This window comes from Acromyrmex echinatior, chromosome 2 (assembly GCF_024713525.1).
Source record: "Acromyrmex echinatior isolate Ae372 chromosome 2, ASM2471352v2, whole genome shotgun sequence".
Lineage (NCBI taxonomy): Eukaryota > Metazoa > Arthropoda > Insecta > Hymenoptera > Formicidae > Acromyrmex > Acromyrmex echinatior.
In genome coordinates this window covers 16,672,799-16,696,530 of record NC_141853.1, presented here as the reverse complement: position 1 = coordinate 16,696,530, position 23,732 = coordinate 16,672,799, and the positions used below count along the sequence as shown (strand labels likewise).

The 23,732-nt window shown below is 33.2% G+C and overlaps 1 protein-coding gene and 1 long non-coding RNA gene across 4 annotated transcripts in view; one reads left to right on the top strand and one right to left on the bottom strand.

Annotated features, from left to right (window-relative positions):
* The window catches only part of rsh (Rap GTPase activating protein radish), a 135,243-nt gene that overhangs the window by 22,400 nt on the left and 89,111 nt on the right, over positions 1-23,732 (top strand). The window lies entirely within an intron of this gene.
* The window catches only part of LOC147910553 (uncharacterized), a 126,667-nt gene that overhangs the window by 49,062 nt on the left and 53,873 nt on the right, over positions 1-23,732 (bottom strand). For 2 of the 3 annotated variants that reach the window (XR_015544134.1, XR_015544135.1), the window contains exon 2: positions 23,485-23,616. This is a non-coding gene — a long non-coding RNA (uncharacterized LOC147910553). Of the gene's footprint in view, positions 1-14,017; positions 23,617-23,732 lie in introns of those variants that run through there. The other variant, XR_015544133.1, reaches the window with a different exon arrangement.

Here is a 23,732-nt window from a genome sequence, read left to right as displayed (position 1 = left end):
GTTGTATTATATGCAAGCGTTCAATTCAATTAATTCTAAATTGGTTGCTAAGGCAAAACATATTGAATTATCGGATAACTTCATGGCAAAATTGACATGTGATTGATGAATGAATTAGATAAGCCGTGTTATAAATCTTGTGATACAATTCTATCTTTCAGTTAATCAATGCCAGATCGTGTTTATCATGCTATATAAATATAACAAAATTTACATATATCTGTGTGACACTAATAAAATTACATAACCACGAATTCTATATGAAATCAAATCTATCGAATATAAGAAATATCGTCAGAAAGTAACAGTCTTATACGCGATCTGTCTATTCGCGACAATAGCCTTATCATTACATTAAGTTTATACAAAATGAAAACTTTCGCTGTTAATCCCTATTTCAAAATTCCCTTATGCGAAATCTATTTCTGCCTGAATAAAGCACACCGCGAATTTTCACTCGGTATCCATTACGCTAAAACAGAAATTCCGCTGTAAGGTATTAAAATATCGCTGCGGTTTAAGCACATTGTACATCACGAGGCAACTCCTTTACAATTCAATTGCGTTATTCACCGAGGTAACCGCTAAATTGAATAATTACCGTCAGTTTTTAGGCGTAACATGCGAACGTAATTAATGTCGCCACGAAATCGTTCTCTCGAATTCTATGGTAATCCTGTTATTTCGCAAATGCACAATGCAAAACGTTTTTCATCGCAATGGCTCTATGTTACTTTGTTAATGTATACGCGAATATTACAAACAGAAATTAGATTTTCGATTTCGCGATATAGCAAAAATCAATCGCACTACAACGTCATAGATTATTCTTTTTGTTTGCTTGTTTTTTATTGCAGGAAAAAATATATATCCATATAAAATTATAAAAGATAGAAATTAAATAATAAAATTTTAATTAATTTTTCTCACTTTTATAAATATTTTTGTCGTTAATATTAATAGTATAACTTTAATATTAAATATTAAATCGCGTATCGTCTGGGTGATATTATAATGGTCGGCACATATCGTGATGGTCATCTCTCATTTTCATCTTTAACTGCTAATATAATCAAAAGTCAAATTTCTTAGATAACTTCACTTCTGTTAATTTACACCCCCTCTCCCCCTCATCTCTTCTTTCTCTCGACACTTGGATCGTTATCTTGTTACATATATAATATTTCCTTGAAACGCAAACTTCGCCTCGATCTCATCTTTCGCTTTTATCTCACGGTGTGCTAATGCAAATTCGTCCTGGGGGCGTTTACATTCATCTTACATAAATTCTCCATCTGGTTTCGCTTAGAATTTGAAACAAGCACCATCTACGAATTGCTACTCAGATTAAAGCTGTCCCTTTTTACTGCCAGAATTCAGAATTCTGACGAACATTCTATCATTTACAACAGGCCGGATTTGTTAAAATCTTCCGAAAGGGAATATATTTTTTTGATATAATTCTATCAAATAATTCTTTCACATTTTCAGGGATGTTCATCGTAATTCATGCATATTCGTTTGTATATAATTCATTTCATGCTATCTTGCTTGATTTAAAATAGAGTGTGTATTATTAAATTCTTTTAAATTATAATTCTTTATAATTAAGAGAAAAATTTGAAATTACAAATAAAGACAAAAAATATGTATCATAAAAAACAAATAAGAATAGTAGAAAATATAAGAAAATCATCTTATCTTGACACAGGACATAAAAGTTTTATAATTGAAAATTTTAACTTGTTAATTTAATTTCATAATTTTTTACACGATAAGAATAAAATCTGGCGAAAAGAAAATATTAATTTTACGTTGTTTGTTTGGGCAAAAGGTATGAATAGTCTCTTCTCTCTATATAATCCCGTATCCATTATAGCCCCTATCACCCTTATTTGACGAAAGACTCGTTTCCTTTGCGTAGGCACGAACTCAAGGTTTTTCCGAAGAGATTTACGAAAATTTTTAGGTTCATTATACCAGTCGAAAGGTGGACAGAGGTCTTTCGATCAATCGATTGATACCCTGTTTACCGTATATCGCAACGACGCATTACGGTTCATAGATAATCTCATAGGCATAGGGATCCTTGCATCCCACTTTCTCTCAAGCGTTTGCCACCGCAAATTGCTGCCTTTGTTTTCTCTTGCCCTTCTGTACACCTAGCTGGCAACCCTTCTAACGCCCATCAAAATTACGCTATCGAATTAGACGCGTGGCTTCGGGCCCATGGCGTTTGGAACCGAACGACAAAGTTTCGCAGCTCCCTCCCCCTTCCGTATATATCGCCGAAGTGCACGTTATTGACTTTCCGAAAATAACTTAGGTCGACTAGAGCCTCGAGAAAATCGAGTTCTCTTCCCGGTGTCTCTATTCGGCTTGAAATGATGAAATATAAGAATAGAATATAACTTATAATATAAAAATAGAAAATAATAGAGTAACTATAAGAACCTGATGCATGGCAAACAGTGTATCGTTACGCGATACTGTCAGGAAGATTGATATCATGTTCCTTATCTCCCACTCGATCAATGTATCAAAGGGGACTTCTTCCTAGACATTTGACAGCATTACAACATTTATTTAACACATGCAAGTCTTCATTTCAGTTTTATAATATCAGAATAAATATTATTAAAAAATGCGATTATCCTTATTCTTCAGATAATTAAACTTTCTTCCTTAATTAAAGAAGACTTCTTAATGTCACAATTTAAAAATTCGATTCTATACTTATAATTACAATTCAATATAATGATTTATTTTTGATTATTAATTTGCAAATTTTGATTAATTTGATGGATTATAATTTAATAAATATATATATGTAATTTTTTAATTTTATTTTCTACTATTTTCATTCATCAATTTTAATTTATTATATCTTTCGCTCGCTCTTTAGAAACTTCTTATAATCGTTTCAACCGATTTTCGATTAATTTGCAAATATATTCTAAATGTTATGTTATTCAAAATTGATATGTTATATTCTGTATTTATATTTATTATTTTTATATTAGCTAGCAAACCCAGTTAAGTTATGTAGAAAATTTCATTGTGATTTGTCGCGGATGTTCGAGTGGGTATTCACGCGAGTCAAAGCGATTGTATATATCTTTAAGTGATTGTTGGCTTCGCTTCAATCTTGAGAAAGCCAAAGTACATCTACCACCTCTCTTTTCAATCTCTTTTCAGTACCACCTGTTGAGAGAGAAAAGTCGTTCTCAAGGCTCGTCGGTGCTTGAGTGTCAGTTACTCGAGATCGTGTCAGGATATGACGTACAGGATACTTCAAAGTTCTTCGACTCTATTATAAGAAATTTTTCAGAGACAAATATATATAATAAAATGAGAACTATCGCCAATTAATAAATTGGCATTGCTAGAAATTAAAAGAGTTTTAGTTCACAATTCCCTCTGTTTATAATTAAATAAAAAAATATTTTATCCGAAGAATAAAAATAATAGTATTTTTTAGAATTAATTTTTAAAGTTTAGTTTAACATTCAGTAAATATATGTAACGATATTTTAATTATATCTTGGTATATATTCCAATAGGAAATTTTAATAAGAAAATACTCAATGGAATCGTTTTTAAAGAATATAGTTCTGAACATTGAACGTGTTTAAGAGAGAAGTCTTGTAAAAAATCTTGTAAAATAATTCATGAATCACGGAAGAGATCCAACTAGCATATTAATCGGCACTTTAACATTGTCAAGTTCTTATCTAAAAAGAAAATGAGAAATTTAAGGTTGTTTCCGCGCAATTCGGAAAGAGAAAGATATGTGATAGGAGCTGAAAAGTTTAGAACGTCAATTTATATTTAAAAATATGTATGTCATATTTAATTTTAATATTAATTAAGTATTTAATATTAATTAAGTTGAAAATGTTAATTTAGCGAGGCATAATTTCATGAATTCACAAGTCCTCTCTTAGAAAATTCCGTACTTCAGTACTTCCGTAATTCCGTAATTCCGTATATCATTTCTAAAGCTCCATTCAAGTACGTTCATCATTAAAGTGCGAACGTCACGACTTCATTCCGATATCGAATATTACGCTTTCATGTCAGAAGATTCATTTAGAGATTTGTCGATAGCATTTCAGGTGATTAGAAAAAGATTACGGCAAAATGAGTTTTTTTCTGTCTCCACCCTCGCGTGCGGTCTTCTCTTTCATGTTGATGGGTTCATCTTCTCTTCATTTCCGATATGATCGGATGCTGTTTGTGGTTTGAGTAATCTTCAAAGAACGCAAGTAAACGAACAAGATTTTTTGATCGAAATCAAAAAGTGCCATAGATTCTTTGATGCTCTTTGTAATATATTGCTTCAAACGTTATCTTGATTACGTAGAGTATTTCATATTATTATTTGAAAAGTATTCTTCAATAAAGTTCAAAAAGCAGAATTGTTGAATTAATTAAACTACATCAAAGCAAGAATTATTTCTATGTGTAACATAATGTAATATAATGTACTAATGTAATAATAATGTACATATTTGCGCACTAAATAATGTAATATATTTGCGTAATATATTTACGGGCCATTTTTCAATATAAAAATTCCTTAGATCAGGCAGATTTCTCATATTAGTGGTCTACCGAACCTTATGTCGCACGATGAATTTGAGTAAGCAGGAAGATTTGCTATCCACGCCAGTAAGCTTGGTATGTCAAAGGGAGTTAATCGCTCTGAAAATTTGCGTCGTCCTTTCATTCAATTTGCGCATCCATCTAGATTACACTAGAACTGAAAATCGTCGTGATTCAAGGATATTCCCTGAGAAGCGAGAGGATCCCTTTCTAGACCCTTACTTTTTCCAGATCCATTACCTGTCATCATATTTCAAATGTAAACGCGTGTGCGGCACTATTTAAATAATAAATTACAACATACGACTTTTATGTACTTACTTTTTAAAGAACGTCAAAGATTGAATCATAATAATTATTAAATCCGTACTAGGCAATAACTTTTGGATCAGTGATTTTTGAGCAAATTAAAAAAAGCACAATGAATGATTCAAAGTAATGAATTTTTTGTGTGAAAAATATAGAATTTTCAAATATAAATTTGCAATAGCAAAATATTTTTTTCAACAGTTTCATATTTAAAATACAGATTCATTACGTAAAATCATACGCGAGTTAAAAGAAATATCCATCCAGTCATGCAATATTTCGATATATCTGAACGCACTGAACAGGCCAAACATAAATCCGCGAATGGAATTTATTTACTACATAGCGATGCAATGTTTATATTATGTGCATACTTTATATTTACAAGCCTCGAGGCTATGCATCTTTTTTTTTGCAACATATACACATTTTATATTATATAAATTATTCATCGATAAATTGCAATTTTAATGAAGTTATCATGTTTTTGAAAGTAAAGGATTTTCGTCGCGTTTCTGGAAAATAATTATGAAACTGATAATTTAATTAAATTTCGAACTTGGATAACATTTATAACAGAATATCACAAAATTCATCAAATGTTCTTGTAACCACAAATACTAGGATAAAGGAATTAATTTTAATGACAATTTTTTAAAAAGTAATTAATTAAATATATGCATATATTAATAAATAAATTATATTAATAAATAAATTATTGTTACTTAAATTAAATTTTAAAGTATTAAAAATTAGTCTTTTATATTATATTTAATATATCTCAAACATCATTTAGTCGCATTGTTTAGCACTATCGTTCTTGTTTCTAGATTTCCTATAACGTAATGGAATTTTTGGAATATTTATTGATTCAATCTAATTGAAATGCGACACAGCAGAGGCATGGAATTTTGGTAATCGTATGCTCCACGTGATTTCCCCAAACCTTATGTCGCATAAATTTGAATAAGCAAGAAGATTTGCTATCCACGCCAGTAAGCTTGGTATGTCAAAGGAAGTTAATCGCTCTGAAAATTTGCGTCGTCCTTTCATTCAATTTGCGCATCTATCTAGATTAAAAAACTACTAAAACTGAAAATCATCGTGAGTCAAGGATTTCGATAAAAATTTCCGAGGGAGATTGTCGATTATGTCCAGCCAGGAAGAAAAAGTTTTTCCCCAAAAAGATTTTCTTCCACGCGGATCCTTCGAAAGGTCCAAGACCAAAGGATTAACCGGAATATCGACTACCTACATGTCCCTAAGGGAGAAACAGAGAAATTATTCCACCGGCTGTTTTTATTGCCGCAAATATTTCACTCAAGGGAACTACTAGGGATATCGCGAATAATCTAGGCCAAAGTTCATTGGCCATTAATCTTGATTTTTGTACCGATATCCTATAGAGTGTCCAGAATAATCGACTTTAGGTTTTAACGAATTTTTGGTTAATTTGAAGTCGAGTCTCAACGAGAATATGATAGAAAATGATTCTTTTTAAATAAAATTTTTAAGAAATAATTTTAATATATTTTATCATTTAATTTAAAATTTTATTAAAGCACATTAATTTCAAATCAAATAAAGAATCCTACAGTAATAATTACAACTATTGTGGAATGTAATAGTTTTGATGGAATTGGTCGATGCAGAATCTTGGGTAACGCATATCTGAGTGAAAAAAGAAATGGAGAAAAGATGAGAAGAGAGACCGGAAGGATGCACTTGTGGTAGTGCCCAAGTAATTGAAGCGCTCATTCCACCGTATTGTTCGCCAGGCGAGCGTGTTCCCCTTTTTTCCTGTAAATCCAGACCGTTGATGAATGTAACGCGCTTCCGATTGAAGTTCAACCAAAACGATTGAAGTTCGATCGAAACAGAAAACACGAATTATCGCCCCGTGATTCGCGGCCAGCGAATGAAGAGACCGTTCCATTTGGCGGACCACTTCCGCTCAAATCGCGAAAAATCGAGCCTATTTTCCCTTCTCGAGTTAATCAAATCGACCCCGGGGCGTAAAACGGGCAATTCTCGTACGTACGTATAATGAATCGTCGAGTAGCACTCAGCACGTGGCTGCGCGAAATCTCAATAAAAGACGTTGGCTCTTTGTTTTTCCACGTCGTTCCGTCGTCCCATCTCATTTTCGCCCACGTTTGCACTCTCTCCTGCTGTCTCTCCAGTACGACAGAATCGCCTGGTGCCTCTAATGGAGTTCCCAGCACAATAGCAGCATTGTTTAGTCTCCCTGCAAGCCTGTCAGGCCTCTCTCTCCGCCGGTCTTCGGCTGGCTCGGTTCGCCGAGGAACGCTTCGACCGTGCCGGAGGAGAGAGAGAGCGTCGCCGTGCCTACTCCTGGTAACCGCCATCGGCGTAAATACAATATCGGACGATAGCTTCGCCGGGTATTCAATCGCGCGATAGAGAGCAACCGCCGTTGGCGTATAATATCGACCGCTGGCGGTCCATTGGCAGCGAGGAAATTACGGATTTTCCACGGGGATCACCTTAGAACCTCGTCAATTGCAGGTTTCTTGCTCAGTTGGATCAGCAATGTTCTTTTACTACTGATAGAACAAGACGAGTAGTGTTGGTACTTTTTTCGTTCGACAGTCTGACTTTAACGTTGTTCTTCTACTGCTATCTCGAATGAAACATCATATTAATGATCAAAAATTTATTAAATCCTAATATTTCTTTGGATAGTACTAAGTAAACATTTACTTAGAGTATTAATAGATATTTATTCAATAAAAAAATATGATAGTTAAATTAAATAATTTTTATAAATATAAGTTAAATAAATTTATGTTTACATTTAATAAATATTTACTTAGAAACATATTTAAATAAATATTTATTAAAATTTCGCGTTTTTTTGTCAGTATTTTATTTAAAGACCACGGAATCGCATCCTACGCTAATGACGTTCTTTCATTACTAACAAAATCAATAATACGAACCAATTACTTATTCGGCGTCCGCAACTGCGTCGCGTCGATCTGGAATTCTGATTGCTCCAATATTCTTTTACTATCAGCAAATGCATATATAAATGCACATGTGTACGTCATGTCTACATCATGGATGAATTTAATCGTTGCGTAGCGCGGGATTTCGCCACGTTTAAATGCCCTTCTGCATTCATTCGTACGCATAGCATGGACTCGGCTTCGAATGAATCTCTCTTCACTTTCAACACGTTCGCGCTTGGTTTAATCCCTATTTGTTTCCGCTATGTTGATACTTATATAGGTTTATATTTTTTGTCCGACATCGCGTAAAACTGATGTAATACGGATTAATCGGAAATGTTCGTATGTCACGTTGAACATGCGTTTGTCGAGTGGACATGTAACGGCTCAACGAACATTCCGAGATAGATTAGCAACGGTATTACCGAAATGTCATTACTCGTAGTTTTATGGTGCGTTTGATGCGAATGATACTACTAGGACGATATATAGATCGATATAATTAGTAGTAGTAGCTTAAACAATTGCTTTCTTTACAAAATTTTTAATTTAAAAAACAATTTCGTATTCTATTTTCCTGACTTCTGTGACATACACAATTAAAAAAAAAAAAAAAAAACACCAATTAAAAGTATAATAACGAATGTAAAAATTTACTCTTTTACGATTTTGCGTGCATTGCGTACTTGTATGTTTCAAACGAACCATGCATAGTAAATATCGAAATTTTCAAATCACGGGATTTTACAATAAAAATAAACGTAATATTGAGATTAAAGAAATAAAAAAAAGTCACATTTGAATTGAAAGTAATTTCAATCGCATATTTCTAAAAATTTTATTCGAACTTTGCGTGCTTAGGCACATATAACTGTTCAGAAAGCATATCTAGGTAAAGTGCATGTGCTTCTGTCTCGCATGCATAACATTAACGGAATTCACGAAAACCAGCACATTCTCGAGAAGTTAGTCGCGAAATTTGCGGGAAGGAGTTGCAACAGCGAATGTTAACACACACGCACAAACATGACTGCATATGCTAGTAAACACATTCCAACTAAATGACTTCGTATGTCGCAATTATTAAGTATCCGCCAAACTCTTTGATTCATGTGTTCGTTTATTAACAGGTCCGCGGAGTTCCTCAACAAGCTTCGAAACTTCGTGCATTCGCCACGTATACTTGCGCGCGAGTTTATTCGCTGAAGATTTTATCTGGCCCGAATTGGGAGTCCTTAGAGGAAGAAGTTTACGATGTTTCGCGATGCGAGAAGTTCGTCTTACAATTAGTCTGCGCAAGCTTTGATAAACTCGCCGTAATAATATTCTCTCCCTTTCTCTCTCTCTCTCTCCCTTACTTTTTCTTTTTCTCTATGCTTTCCTTCTTTTCTCCTCTCTTTCTTTGTTCGACTACGACATTCATGCTTGTTTTCCCACTGTAAGAGTGGACATTTTAATTAGCGGAGCGTGACACGAAGCGCAATGCGAGGGAATAATACAGAATTGCGCGGAAGAGATTCTTCATGCGTGCCTCATTATGGTCCAAAGCGCGATATCCCGCGTTATTTCGCGTTATTTCGCATTTATAAAACACGCTAGAGGTTTATGAACGCGTATGCGAAATCGAAACACACGCGTTGTATCTTCCCAATATAATGTAACGTACATTGTCGCGCGTGTAAAACATTATTAGATCGCACGAGCGCGATGTAATCGAGCCTTATGTTTAAATTCATCCCTTGCCTCTTTTATAGTCATGCTCTTGCGTTTGTGCAGTTGGTAACTGATTCCAGTGACTTACGCATAAAATGTAATCGATTAAATGCAAAGGTAATTTGATCATTTTGAAAAAAGAAATATTTGATCTGATTTCGATTAGTAACTTGAATAAACAATACTACTCGAATTTCAAATAACGATAAGTACACAGAAATTATATGAATAGATATCCTATAGATTCTCCGATTAAAAATGTAATTGCAATAATACATATTTACTTTAAGTTAACTATAGTTATATTTGACTAGTAGTTGCTAAATTTAATTCTTGCGGAATGCAAAGTAATAATACATTCTTTTCTCTAAAAAGAACTTCAGTAAACTTCTAAAGTTTCTTTTCTAAACTTCTCTTATCAGACTTTATATTGGAGTGCGCGTTTCTTCGGGAAAACTGTCCGATTAAAATCAGGTATAATCCTCTAAATTGCAACAATTTCAGGTGCAGTAATTGAATTAACTAAACGTTCAAAAGAAAACAAATAAAATGGGGGTTTTAATCGAATGTAAAAACAAAAAAACGTATAGAACGTACACATTTCGGATTCCAAGGATATTAGAATGCGAATGAAGCGACAAAGGTCAGTTCACGTCCTTCGTAGTTATTTTCATAGTATTTACCGATGGGATATCCGATATGAAAATAGAAATTAGAATAATAACGTCCGCCATGATAGCCGTTAATATAATATAATCACGTGTTTCTAATATCGGACGTCTCAGGACTATGGAATACATGGAACCGTGCAGGAATGTAATTAAATGATCGCAATTATGAACGATATAGCGTCTAAATAAGCACGTTGCCTCCGATCTGCTTAACATTTCCGTAAGCCTTGCCCGTGCAAAAGTTGTTTAGGAGAAATGCAGCCACTGATTGTGCCAAGTCGGCGATTGCCAATCGAAAATCTAAAAAAGATCTATAGAAAATATTTTTAATACTAAAACTACTAAAACAATAAGAATAATTAATTTGTGCAATCTTTTTAAAAATAATTCAAGTTTATAACAGTTTCAAGTTTATTCCATTTTCTAAAATTTTCCATGATTGGAAAATTAATTTTCTTCCTTTGTTATTTTTTTTAAAAATAGATGGTATACTTAAATAATAGAAATAAATCGCCAGCAATTTTAGGGTTAATGAAGAAAATAATGAAAAAATATGGAGATTCAAATTTAATGAATGAAAATGCAGGTGATAAAATAATGAGGAAATAATTTCGTGAGGATAATCGGACAGAGGGGTAGAAAGTGTACTCCATATTACAAGATAATGCCAAAGGTACAAGAGGTTTACGAAAATGCAACGTGGTAGGATTAACTAGCCAGCAATGGCCGTTTCCCATTATTTAGGCGACTCGAACGTTTTATCATGAAAAATAATTAATTACTAATCTGGATTTGTCTAATCTGGATTTTAGGACGTCCTAACATTTCGCGATTTAATTATGTGAAAATCTGTTTTGTATTCCGCAATTTGTAAAATTGAAAGACAAGCACAATCTGAAGTTTCTTTTCGCTAACAGTGATCAATATAAATTACATAATTTGGTCTAAATTATTATATCTGCCAATATGTACTTTCAAAATTGTTTCCGCATAAATTTAGTTTCCTCTTTTATAGGATAAACTGTACAATTGGTAAAATATTGAATTCTCATTTTATTTTAAATAATAAAATACAGCCGTAAATTGAATGTATCCATTATAAAATCAACACTCGTGCTTTTAAAATCGAAATTTGTAAATATATACGCTCATATTGACTTCGCTATTTCATACCGCCTGTATAGATTGTTTTATAAAGTTTGCATTCAACGTCAAGAGTATAAATAACAAAGTATGGACAAAAACATTGATGTTGATTTTTGCATATTTCCGGTTTCGACTACTGATCGTTCATATTTCTAGACTCTGGCAGATTTTCGAAAAAGCAGTTCATTTTAAATTCTTGTCAGCGAGCATGTCCCATTATTTATTATCGATAGTTTAACTGTACGAAGCATCGAATTCTGTTCAGTTTCTCGTTAGGAGCTCATCTAAGAGAGTCTGATATACGAAGGATGCAACAGCATAGTGCGCGAGTGTCGACCCAGTTATACGTTGGTGGCTGACCCACTTTCGTTTAACATCGCGTATACGCCCGGTTGGCCGTGCGTATGTGTGCTGTACAGCGGTGCATCTGTGTTCGCATGAGAAACGAAGAGAGAAGTAGCCAGCCAGCTAGCCAACCAACCAGCCAGTCAGCCAACCAGCCAACCAGCTCATACGCGGTATCGGGAAAGTCGTATCGTGTAGAACGATGACGCGCGCTTCGCTGTACAGCACAACCCGAGCACACAGGGCCAACAGGTTGTGCGCTCCCTTGGCTTTCATATAAATAGATACAGCTGGGATCATCCCTGGACCGACCGCGGGTCGCTCCGACTCTGTTCTCCCACTCTACATCATCGTCGCCGCCGCCGCCGCCGCCGTCGCCGCCGCCGTCGCTACCCCTAGCACGGCCCTGAAACTATCCTCTCAGTCATGCGGCCTATCTCTCTCAGTCTCTCCTTGTTCTCTCGTTCTCATTGAATAGCTGGCAGCCTCATGCAGCCAGTGGCCTCCTTCCATTCTCGTTCGCTGCCTCCACGCGTGTTCGACCGCGTGCCGCAGGCATGAACGAAGCTAATGTCCCTCTGTCTCGGAGAAAGAAACTTCTTTATTTTGATATATTTGTATATTTTGTCTCTCCCGAGAGTATTTTGTCCCTTTCTCGGTTTCAAAATACTAAAATATTTGTGAGTGTCGAAATATGTAATGATATTACGCTAATGTAGAGAGCGAGTAAGACTAGAGGATGAATGTCATTAATACAAAAAAGCTTATTATATTAGAAGTATAGAAATAGAGTCTAACAATAATAGCTTATTATTGGTCAGAAAACGTAATATAAGTTAATGGAATAATAAATTAAAGTGAAATGAAATTAGTATGCTAGTTTTTAATCTAATTGTTTATTTTATAATAATTATTTCTATTCTTCTTTCTATCTTGTTAAGCATATATAATTTTGTATGTTAAAGAGAATAATAGAAAAATTAAATATTCATTGTAAATATTCAAATATTTATAAAATTTTTACATTTTAGACCAATGTATAAAATTTTAACTAAACAGCAATATTATCAAGCAAAGGAATAAAATTCAATGCAACTTCTTTTCAATTTCAACCAATTGTACAAAGATTTTACAAAAGCGACATACTAGCCAGTAATATTCGATTTTCCTTGCATCTATTTTCTGTTTCATGGCATTCAAGAAAAGAAACGTGTCTTATGGAGGTCCACTAAACCAATATTTCTGCTCTTTTGCCTCGCCCTTCACGTAACGATCATCTATTTTCTATCCGTTTTCCTCCGGAATCGATTGCGACCTACTCAGCCTATAAACGGTTCTGTATAATAAAGTCTGTCAAGTCGCGAGATGCTCGAGGAGTCTTTTTTTCTCCGAATAACGAGATAAACATTTTTTCAATTAAGTTTCCTCTTTCTTTTCATTGTTGCGCTTAAGAGTAAAAATTGGACAGACATGGGAACCATCTTAACGCCAACTTATGATATCCACTAACATTCTTGGAGAAACTTTTACCATTTAAAATGCAGAAAACATTTTTGCAACTTTATATTCTGAAAAATTTACTTCATTTAGTTTACCCGACGAATTATTCGAATTAAGAGATTCATTTTCTTTAAAGATAAATTAACTAGACGTTATAATTTTCGAGGATGAGTTCCGTTTTCCAAACTATCTGCAAGAACGATTTAAAATCTGTTTTCTTAGAATTGTTTATTAACTTTAGAGACCATAATTATAATGCTAATTAATTTTGTAATAAATAATCGATTATTTATGGAACTACATAAGTCAATTCTATAGTAGTGAAGAGAAAGAGATAACGTAATTGGAAAAATGTTTGTCTCATTATTTGAGGAAACAAGAAATTCTTCGAATATCAACGATTTATACCTATTCATCTTCTCTAGGGAATTGGAAATAACATTAAAATTGTTCTTGTTACATAATATCCGCAACGGAAACAAAAATAATCTGAAAAAATTTTCAACGGAAACTTAGCTTCGCTTTTCCAATAATTAACTACTATCTCAAATAATTTATTAAAGTTAAAAACCATAAAATACCCCAAGAATTATATAATACAATTTCCTCATACGTAATAGTTGACTCATCGACTGCACTGGTGTGCATGATGAACTATACGATGATTTTCGTTCGTCAACAGTAGTATGAAGTAGCACAAGTGCTCCATATCGGCTTTTCGTCAAACTGAAGCACATACCAAGATGGACATTGTTCGCGAATAGTGGCACGGGTAGATGTACGCAGCTTTAGAATACGCAGTCTATTTGTATCCTCACGAAGTACTCATTGATTTTCTTTATGTCATCGGGAAAATGGCCGTTTCAGGAAGCATTGTTCGTTCACCGCTGCGTGTTTAGTTTCATGTCTCTCATCATGAGTATGAGTTGTGTGGTAATAGGATTTCCTATGTTGAATGAACAATTTCTACATTGATTTCACTAGCTGGATTCCTTCTCAATGCAAATTCATGCTGGATATAATTAATTAAATAATCTAATTCTCGTACAAAAAAATAAAATAATAATAGAAATTTTATTGTATGTTTATCTTGTTAAAAATATACACGTTGGAAAGAGTGTTATTATAAAACAAAATTAGAGATATTTAACAAAAAAATATTTCACAATGATGCAAAATAATGTATCGATACGATCATCGAGAGAATAAACGCCGAGAGAATGTCTCGCATAAAAAAAAATAAACTTATTCCCCATGGTTGCTTTGTCACCTGATGTCTCCTCTTTATTCTTTTGTTTTTTTTTGTTTCTTCGTGGCATAACATTTTTTCGCAAAATCAATTAATTCCGATCACGTGCACATTAATCATCAGAATACAACGACCACATGGCATTTTGTACGGCATTCCCGATATTAATAAATAAACGATATGCGCTTTATCACATTATATAGGAATAGTATTAAAAAAATTAAACTGCAATCCCAATTAAAAATTAGAGTAACAAGCAAATTTCGAATAAAAGAAAATTTTAATAAATCATAGATGTATCCATGCAGGATTTATGTTACGCGACAAGTATTAAAATATTGACAAGTATCGATTATATTTACTTATTAAAGGCGTCGTGCCGTTGCTCAACAAAATTGATCCACTTCGTGACGTTTCATTAATGACAGAAAAATTAAAAAATGACACTTGCAATTTTATCTTGACATCGCGCGAGACGTTTATTAAAACTAATTACGACATATAATTAATAAAAATATACAGTTCTAAAATATTTAAAATAAAAATATACAGTTCAAAACTAATTCAATATTACACAAGAAATACATTTTCAATAAATCAATAAATAAATCTTACAATATGAGCATTAACAAACGATTTATCATGCCTTTTCGTTACTTATATCAATTTATCCGTAAATTACATTTAAATGTGCAAAAAAGATAGGTAAAAAAACTCGGTCAAAAAACGGTTAAAGTAATTTATCTCTAATATCATCTCTAGTTTATACTAAATATTATTGTTGAATAATAATAATTCATAATTTCTTTCTCCTATTGTTTCGTTATTTATACACTTTAAATAAATATCTATTTAGATTAATTATCGTCGCTTTGATACGCCTACGGATCGTGAAAAAGAGATTATTGTATATCGTATGTGGTAGTAACGTTCTCTCCTAGTATTTGTGATCACATCTCCTAAGACAATAGAACGGCACGCGCTCCCCTCCCCCCCATCTCGCAGCAAGGTTGGCGCGTGCACGCAGAACTGTACGTCGTCATTATTCTCGAGGCGACAGAATGTGGCACGACCGTGGAACGTCGCTCCGCCTGTTGTTATTTTTCGCGATTTTACGAGGTTCCATTTTTCAAACAGCAATACTGCCATATCGTAGAAAATGAAAAATCTTTAAAGAGGAATCTTTTTAAACTTACGTAAACGCGATCGCGACAAATGCCGAAAAATATCAAATAACATCTCTTCCTACAATTATTATATCACATTAATTCATGCGATTTATTATTGAAATAGAATCTTGTACAGTTTATATATTTTTTACATTTCAAACATTTACAATAATAATAAAAACGATAAGGAAAAATAATTGTATAAATTGTTTCATGATTTATATCAAAATGTGGTGTCTATTGAAGCAGAATTCTGTGCAGTTTATACATATGAAATGATAATCGAAACGATAAAGAATAAGAATTATATAAATTGTTTCATATTTATACGTAGACAATACAATTTCAGATGATACTTAGAGATGTCTTTTAAATAATTTAGCCGATTAAAATATTATTTGCTTATTATTTTCGGATAAAGATAGAGCGCTGAGTAAACCATGGATATTAAATTGTATAATTGAAATAATATATAGAGATCGTATTAATACGTTTATTAGTAAATAGTTCGAGATGTATAAAGTAGAGAGAATATTTGGTTAGAAATGGTTTACAGTAAATTAAATATACAGTAAATTAAATACTCATATTTCGTAGCGTTGAGAAATTGTTTGATGCAAAATATGTTTTTTTTTTACTCGTTTTTTATGATACGTACATGTACAACAAACAGTATATTCGCTTTGTCATTTGCTCGTTCATGCCTGACCTTTACTACGCAACAAGATCAACGGTCACCTGTTATCATTGATACGACAAGACTCGAGGCAGATAGTGGCGTGAGATCGCAATCATCCCCTATGAACATTAAAATGGACAATTATTGAAATCGTAATTAACCATTGATTGACAAACGTTATTCTTTCGTTATACGATTTAATAGAGCGCATGTCACACGCAATGCACATCGAAGTGCCGCGCCAGATGCTGTGCATTCCTCTTTATTGTATTTCGGTGATTAATACGTACGTGATTGAAGTTAACTGTGCCTCGTGAATGTTATATTGTGTGAGTGCGACAAAGGAACCTGAGAGGAGAAAGAGGAGACATCGAGTGACAACGGATCGATGGAATGAATAATTTATTATTATTGTTTCTCGCCAAATTAATCGTTTCTAACTATTCGATGCATATAACTTTTCAAAATATTAATTACATATTTCGAGCGACTCTAAAAGTTGGATATATTCATAGTTTAACGTAATTGGTGTTACAACATCCCCTACTGCTGCGCATCATATTGGTGAGTTAAAATTGTCTCTTATTGTAACCATTCATCTGCGATCTGTTTTTTTATCATTCTGGACCTTCAAAATATGTGAAAAAATTCGAAGTTATTTTTCAACTTCATTATTATATTATTAAATAGTTTTTTAACAAGATATTTTAAGAGGGAAAACCGTTTTCCTTTATTTGGAAGAAATTTGAGACAAAAATTTCGCTTAGATAAAAAAAGATTGCAAACAGAAGATTAATTCAAGAGATTGGATATGTAAAAATTGTAAATGTCAAATGTATGTAAAATATGATGTAAATTACGTACATATCACTTCAGTACGTAAAAATAATACAGATAAAGAGGACATCTCATGAATAGATAATTTATTTCTACAGTAAATTATCGTAAATTATCGTAAATTTATTAATACAAGTTTATTAAAGCAAGCTATTAAACAAAATTATATTAATAACTTTTTAATTGCCCGCACTTCCGTTTGTGAAGATTTATCACTAAAGTCCAATTATCACTCAATTTACTATTAAAATTAAGTGTTGTAACTTAAATGTTGTAAAAAAAGTTGTATTATACGAGGATCAGATCCTTTGGATTTGAGGTAGCTGATCTGGGATATAAAAATTAGCACCGCGGTTTTTTTCCTCTTTTAAAGGCGATTAAGCATTTTGCACGTAAATAACGAGTGAGAGAAAAGTCAAGTGATTCCGCTGTCGGCGGAAATTTAATCAAGGTGGGGAAATAAAAAAAAGAGTAAAAATTAATTGCACCAGTACTCGCGTCGCAATAGATTATACGTTACGCCATGCACATGAGCATGTACATATGTAAAACACGTCGCTCTCGCACGTTTCGTAATCAAAATTCGTGTTTCATATAAAAAAAATCATATAACGAAAGAATTATGTAATTTCTCGATGGCGTACCTATGTAGGTATGTAGATTAATTTTTAATTCACGTCGCTTGACTTATTGGATGCAATTATAAACCGTTAATGGCCTTTTCTACTGACCGAAGAACTGGCAGTCAAGTTTTTGCGCTTGCAAGTGGCCGGTCATAACGATAGAGCAGATATTGTTTTAATGTAAATCACGTTTCCATGATAGAAACAAATGTAGTGATCTAGAGAATAGCCAATAGAGAAAGAAAGAGAGAAACTTATTCAAGAAATATTTTTTACATCCATTTTTTATCTGCAACTTTTTAGAGCACTTAAATATAATGATGTTGAGTTTACTACTATTCTTGACGTAAAATTTATACAACTTCGTTAAAAAAAAGTGCAAGTAATGTATACGAAATGAACATGAAATAATTCGTCCTTATATGAAACTTCCGTCGAGTTTTTTTTTATTTTCCTTAACATCTTGAGACATGAATTTTAATATAAAAAGAAACAAGATACAAAGATGACAATTTACAAAGTAAATAAAACAATAGACTCAATTTTTATGAAATGTCGTTTTCTCTTACATTTTATAATAAAATTTAAAAAACTATGATTACATAATCGAAGCTACTACTTGCAATTTCACTGAAAAAAAAACTAAATTTTAATAAACCATTTGTTTAAATAGTACCAATAATATAAACGCGTCAATGTATTTAGCTCGTAAATGTGACATTTTTATTTTACATTTACGGTTATTAATACAGATAATGATGACTTGTAACATTATCTATTCCGTTTCAATTGACTATAAGTTGTTCAAAATCCCCGAGGAGAATCAAATCGATATTTTCACTTAGCTATGCGTTTGTAGCACTGAAGACGGATTGTCGTCACGGAGTGCTCAAGATCTGAAGGATACGAATCTCCTCTATGTGTTATGATTAAGATTGCGATCCTGAGCTCTCCCGGTTTACCCTCCCGACGTAATTCGCTACCGCAATCCGTCCTGTAATGCGTTCACGTACGCCTCGAATTGACATTCGAGACTCGTCGTCGCTATAATACCGTAAAACGTTCTTCTCGTTTGCGCGACAAATTTCATGCAAATTCTGCATATGCGCGCTCTCGTGCTAGCAGACGCTGTCCTGTTTTTCTGGGAGTAAAAGCAGCCGCGACGCGCGTTCACGGCGTGTTTTTCAATGAGGAAATGCGAGCCATTTAAGCGCCACGTAAAGAAAAGCAACAAGTAAAGAGGATAAGACTTGTCCGCCACTTTGCTGCTGCCGCTACCCCAAACCACCCGCCACGTACGTCAACGCTTATTTGCACGTACGGGGTAACATCTCCGGTCTTGCTTCTCGGTGTTGTGGTTGGATCGAATAATCGTAAAATATATATTCACAACAAAATTCCTGAGTAAAACAAGACATGGTAAAAAAAATGTTGATATAAGTAAAGTAAAATATAGAAAAGAATAAATTAATGAAAAAAATGATAGATTATGACATCATGCCTTTGTGAAATTCATTTTTGAAATCAGAATAATTAGAATAATAATCCTATACGTTATAATCACTTATAATTCTCGTCATGATTTAATAAAATTGTATTGTTGATTCGTCGCAACGAGGATCACCTATAATTAAATTTAATGCAGCTACATTACTTGGAACGAACACGCTTTTCATTATAATGCATCGTATTATTTAAACATGCAGCTTGCAATTTATATCACCCGTATAAATCAGATAATACTTTCCACAGTTGCTTTCCTGTATTTTTTTGCGCAGTTTCAATCCCAGATATTCATATTTATTTCATATGGAGATCCGAACGACCGATACACAGGTGGTCGCGTTGGCTGCAGTTAATAAATGAGAAACGTGTGCCATAAACTCCTGAGTTACATTAATTCTTGAAGATACATGCGACTTGTATCGATAAATATAGGTCGAATAAACATATCCCGCAATAGTACTCACAAATCTAGACACGACGCACGACTGTGACTATAAATCGTAGGTGCATATCGAATATTTGGTGCACGACTCAATTTTCATTTCATTCACGAGTCGTGCGTGATTTGATTTATTGTCGGATCGAATTGTAATCAACGACATGACAACGATGTAATCAAACAAGTTAATTTAAAGTCATGCAGCAGCTACTGTTAAAAAAATATGCGCACCGCCATCGATATTCAAAACGTCTGTATATTACTATAAAACGTCCTCGTCATAATCTTCTTATATCAAAAAATTATCCGATAGACGGTAGAATCTGAACAGATGAAAGATTTGCAATATATACTTTATTATTATTACGAAATACACAATATATAAATTCGAATAGCACGCACAGCACAAAATGAAAACATTCTTTTATTTTTCTCGTTATTTTTTGGAACAAAACGCGAAGAAATCCACGTTCTCTTAATGAATAAGCAATCGGTGAAAAGGAAAAACGGTGATTGTCACCGCCGTTACGAAATTGCGCCGTATCGATCCGCGCCCGCTCGTAACAATTCTCTGGGCTGGTCCGTAAATTGTAATTTTTGGAGAACGACCGCCATCGCTGCTGTGCCAAACCGCGCGAAACTTCGGTCCCGGGTGTATTTCCCATCGTGCGCTTTAGCCTGATGAAACTTTTCTCTCCCGTTCCACATCCCACGCGACGGTACATTTTCCCCGAATCGTCAGTGAACCGTGAGCAATCTCCTTTTCCGTTTCTATGAGAGTATAACTCTATTTGTCTCTGGATACCGTCGATGGTATCAAGGAATGTGACATATAGAAATTGATCATAAAAATACGCACAATTAAATATTTTTTCAGCCGGCGGGAAATGCCAGAATCGCGTTTGTTAACGTTAGCAGCGTTAAATGCAACTGTAAATTTAACGTTTCAGAACACGTTCGCGCGATTGGCCCTTTGATGTTTAGCGGCGGATCGTGCCATTTGTTTCCCCTTCATCACAATTTTTTTTGTTTTTTTTATGGGCGATACTCGACTGTCGTTTGCAACATTGCACTTGCTCGAGCGCGTTCGCAACGTGGACATGCAGTAGATATGCATGATCATCGCAGTTAGAAACGCAGGCGAGTGCATTGTTATATTTTCATGAACGAACGACATTCTCTCCATAGTGAAAGAATTTGAATATCAAATATCGGATTTGGTTGAATATAGATATGACATTTTATTAACACAAAAAATCCGATCGATATGAACTGAAGAATAAGATTTCATTATCCACTTACGTTTTTATCTACCTTATTTACAAACTTTAAAAATGAACCAATTAAATTTATCTTCTCCTAACTCCTATATATTTTTTGGAATATCGTAATGAAAAATATTAAACATATAAAACAAACGAGACAAATGTAAACGCGAATAAAATTGTTATCGCGATTTATACACCGATATATTCTTTTAAACAAAATTTGCGAAAATCAATACTATGGGATATACATTTCCAATACAATTAAATAAAATTTTTCAAAAAAAAATATAAATTATAATAAAAAAAAAATGTATAAAAGAAATATATATGTCATGTATATATATATAATAGAAATTTAAAGATTATCGTCCAACAATCTTTCTTCTTTGAAAATAATAATAAATTTGTTCACGATTTTTTTTCCAATATTAAAAACAAGAAAAGTATCAAAAAAAATAATTAAAAAGATGATAAAAACAGAGAGAGAAGATAGAACTTAATTATATATTCTACAAAGATTTCAGATGATTTTATCACAGTGCTTGCACGTGTACACGATAAAACACTCTCTTATTCTAACGGCATTTAATTTTCTGAATTTATACTTAAAAATGCATTTAAAAATAGCAACGTATTATTGTACTCTTGGGAGCAATTACGATTATATAATGATTTTACGTTTATCTGAAACCTGCTTTCTCGTAACTTATTAAGAATAATAAAAATGTATAAACATATAATAATATCAACATAAACATATATAATATCTGATATTTAAATATTAATGCTTTAATAACAGTAAGTTAATGTTAATGCGTCTGCGTCTTTACAAAGCGTAATGAAACTTCCATTTAAAAAGTAATGAACGCGTCATGCTCTTTTGTTCATCGTCCAAGAGACAGCGGTTCTTAGCATTTCCCAGCACACTGCACATTGTCCCTTGAATTTAACTGACAACTCAGGGACGATCTTAATATGGAATAATTTCCTTTTTTTTTAAACGAGTACCATGAAATCAATATATTCACTTACGTCAGAAGTGTTCTTGATAATTGAAATATTATCATGAATAAAAAATACTCATTCCTTCATAATAAATTAATAAGCATTAGAGTAAAATATAATATACTGTGAATAGCGTGCGGTGATCGAGTATCCCTCATAATTTAAATATTTGATACTGAAAATTATGAGAAATGAGCTAAATAGTCCATGAGCAACAATTAGACGACGTAATAATACTTAATGTGCTCGCCGAAATTATTTTCGGAAAGTAAGATATTATGGAATCCGTCGTAATGCGATAGCGACTGACCTAGTTTATATCCCTAGCCCGAATATACGTGCATATTTAATTCCATTTTTAATGCTGATAAAAAAAGGCTCTACAATTTTTAAATAAATTCATGAGCAATTAGTATTTAATGCATGAGTGTATTTTTCCAACAAAAAATTTCTTTTTTTTTCTCTCATGTATGCTTACTATTGTATGCTTTTTTCGCGAATTTTATTAAAGCGATAGACATTTGGCTGGGATGGTGGTATTAAAGTAGAGAACTTTGCTGGTGATATAATAAGTCGACTTTTACGGTCGGGTTTCTCGTGAACTCTAATTATGATAGTAATCCTTAATATACGTTGGTCTGCCGTATGGAGACCTCTCGTTTTATTGCGCGCCTACCATGTTCTCTTTTGCTTTAACCTACTGCTTTAATTCTAAATTGGTATATGTAGTTTTTAATCCTGGGTCTTAGTTCTATAATAGGAAAATTATAGAATTATGTGATAGTGCTGAGGGGCAGAAATTAATAGTAAATTGATTTGAATATGATTGATTCACGAATATGTTAAGAAATATTCATAATATTTTTTTTCTCTCAAAGTAATTTTATTGCGATATGCTGTTTAAATAAAAAAATAGAAATATAAATTCGAAAAAATATTAAGAGATTCTTAGCGATTAATATTATGTACTTTTAATTCCTTTGTGTTCGGTTTACAATCTTGCTTTAAGAGGCCTTAAGGTCATAAGTCGAAAGAGATTAAGTGACAATAATTTCTGTCTTTAAACTATTTTTGCGCAATCTTTACTGTCTTTAAGCTTTAATCGTTAGACTTAAGCGAATTGAGTAAAATCCAATTGTTACGACCTAAAAGTACAAGTTCTACGGTCGATATATCGTCACTTAGAACTTACAGCTTACGGCCTCTTAAAGCAAGGTTGTGGACTTAGACTTATGCGCTTTTCGGAAATATGGAGACGTTGGAAATTCTATTTTAACAGAATTATATCATTAATTCATTCATTAACAGAATGTAACATTGATGTTACTTTTCAATATTGCATATCCTCACACTCCGCAATCGAGGAATATAAGGACCAGCGAATGTTGAATAATCCCAACGGAAGAAAAGGAATTTCATTTGTGAACTCAGATCAAGCTTACCGGATTTATTTAGAGATGTTTGAAGTTCCGGACGTAGTAATATTTCGTGATTCTATAAAGCATTCGCGCAGCACACATCTCGCGCTTTAAATTACCGCCGGCTGACTCGCTGAATCCCTCTGGCTTTCCATCCTGTGACAAAAAAGAAACGAAAGGATGTAACATTTCGAGTGCGCTTGACACAAGAGGAAGAAAGAGAAAGAGGAAGAACGCGAAAGAATTCACTAATTACTTTGGTTCAGTCGACA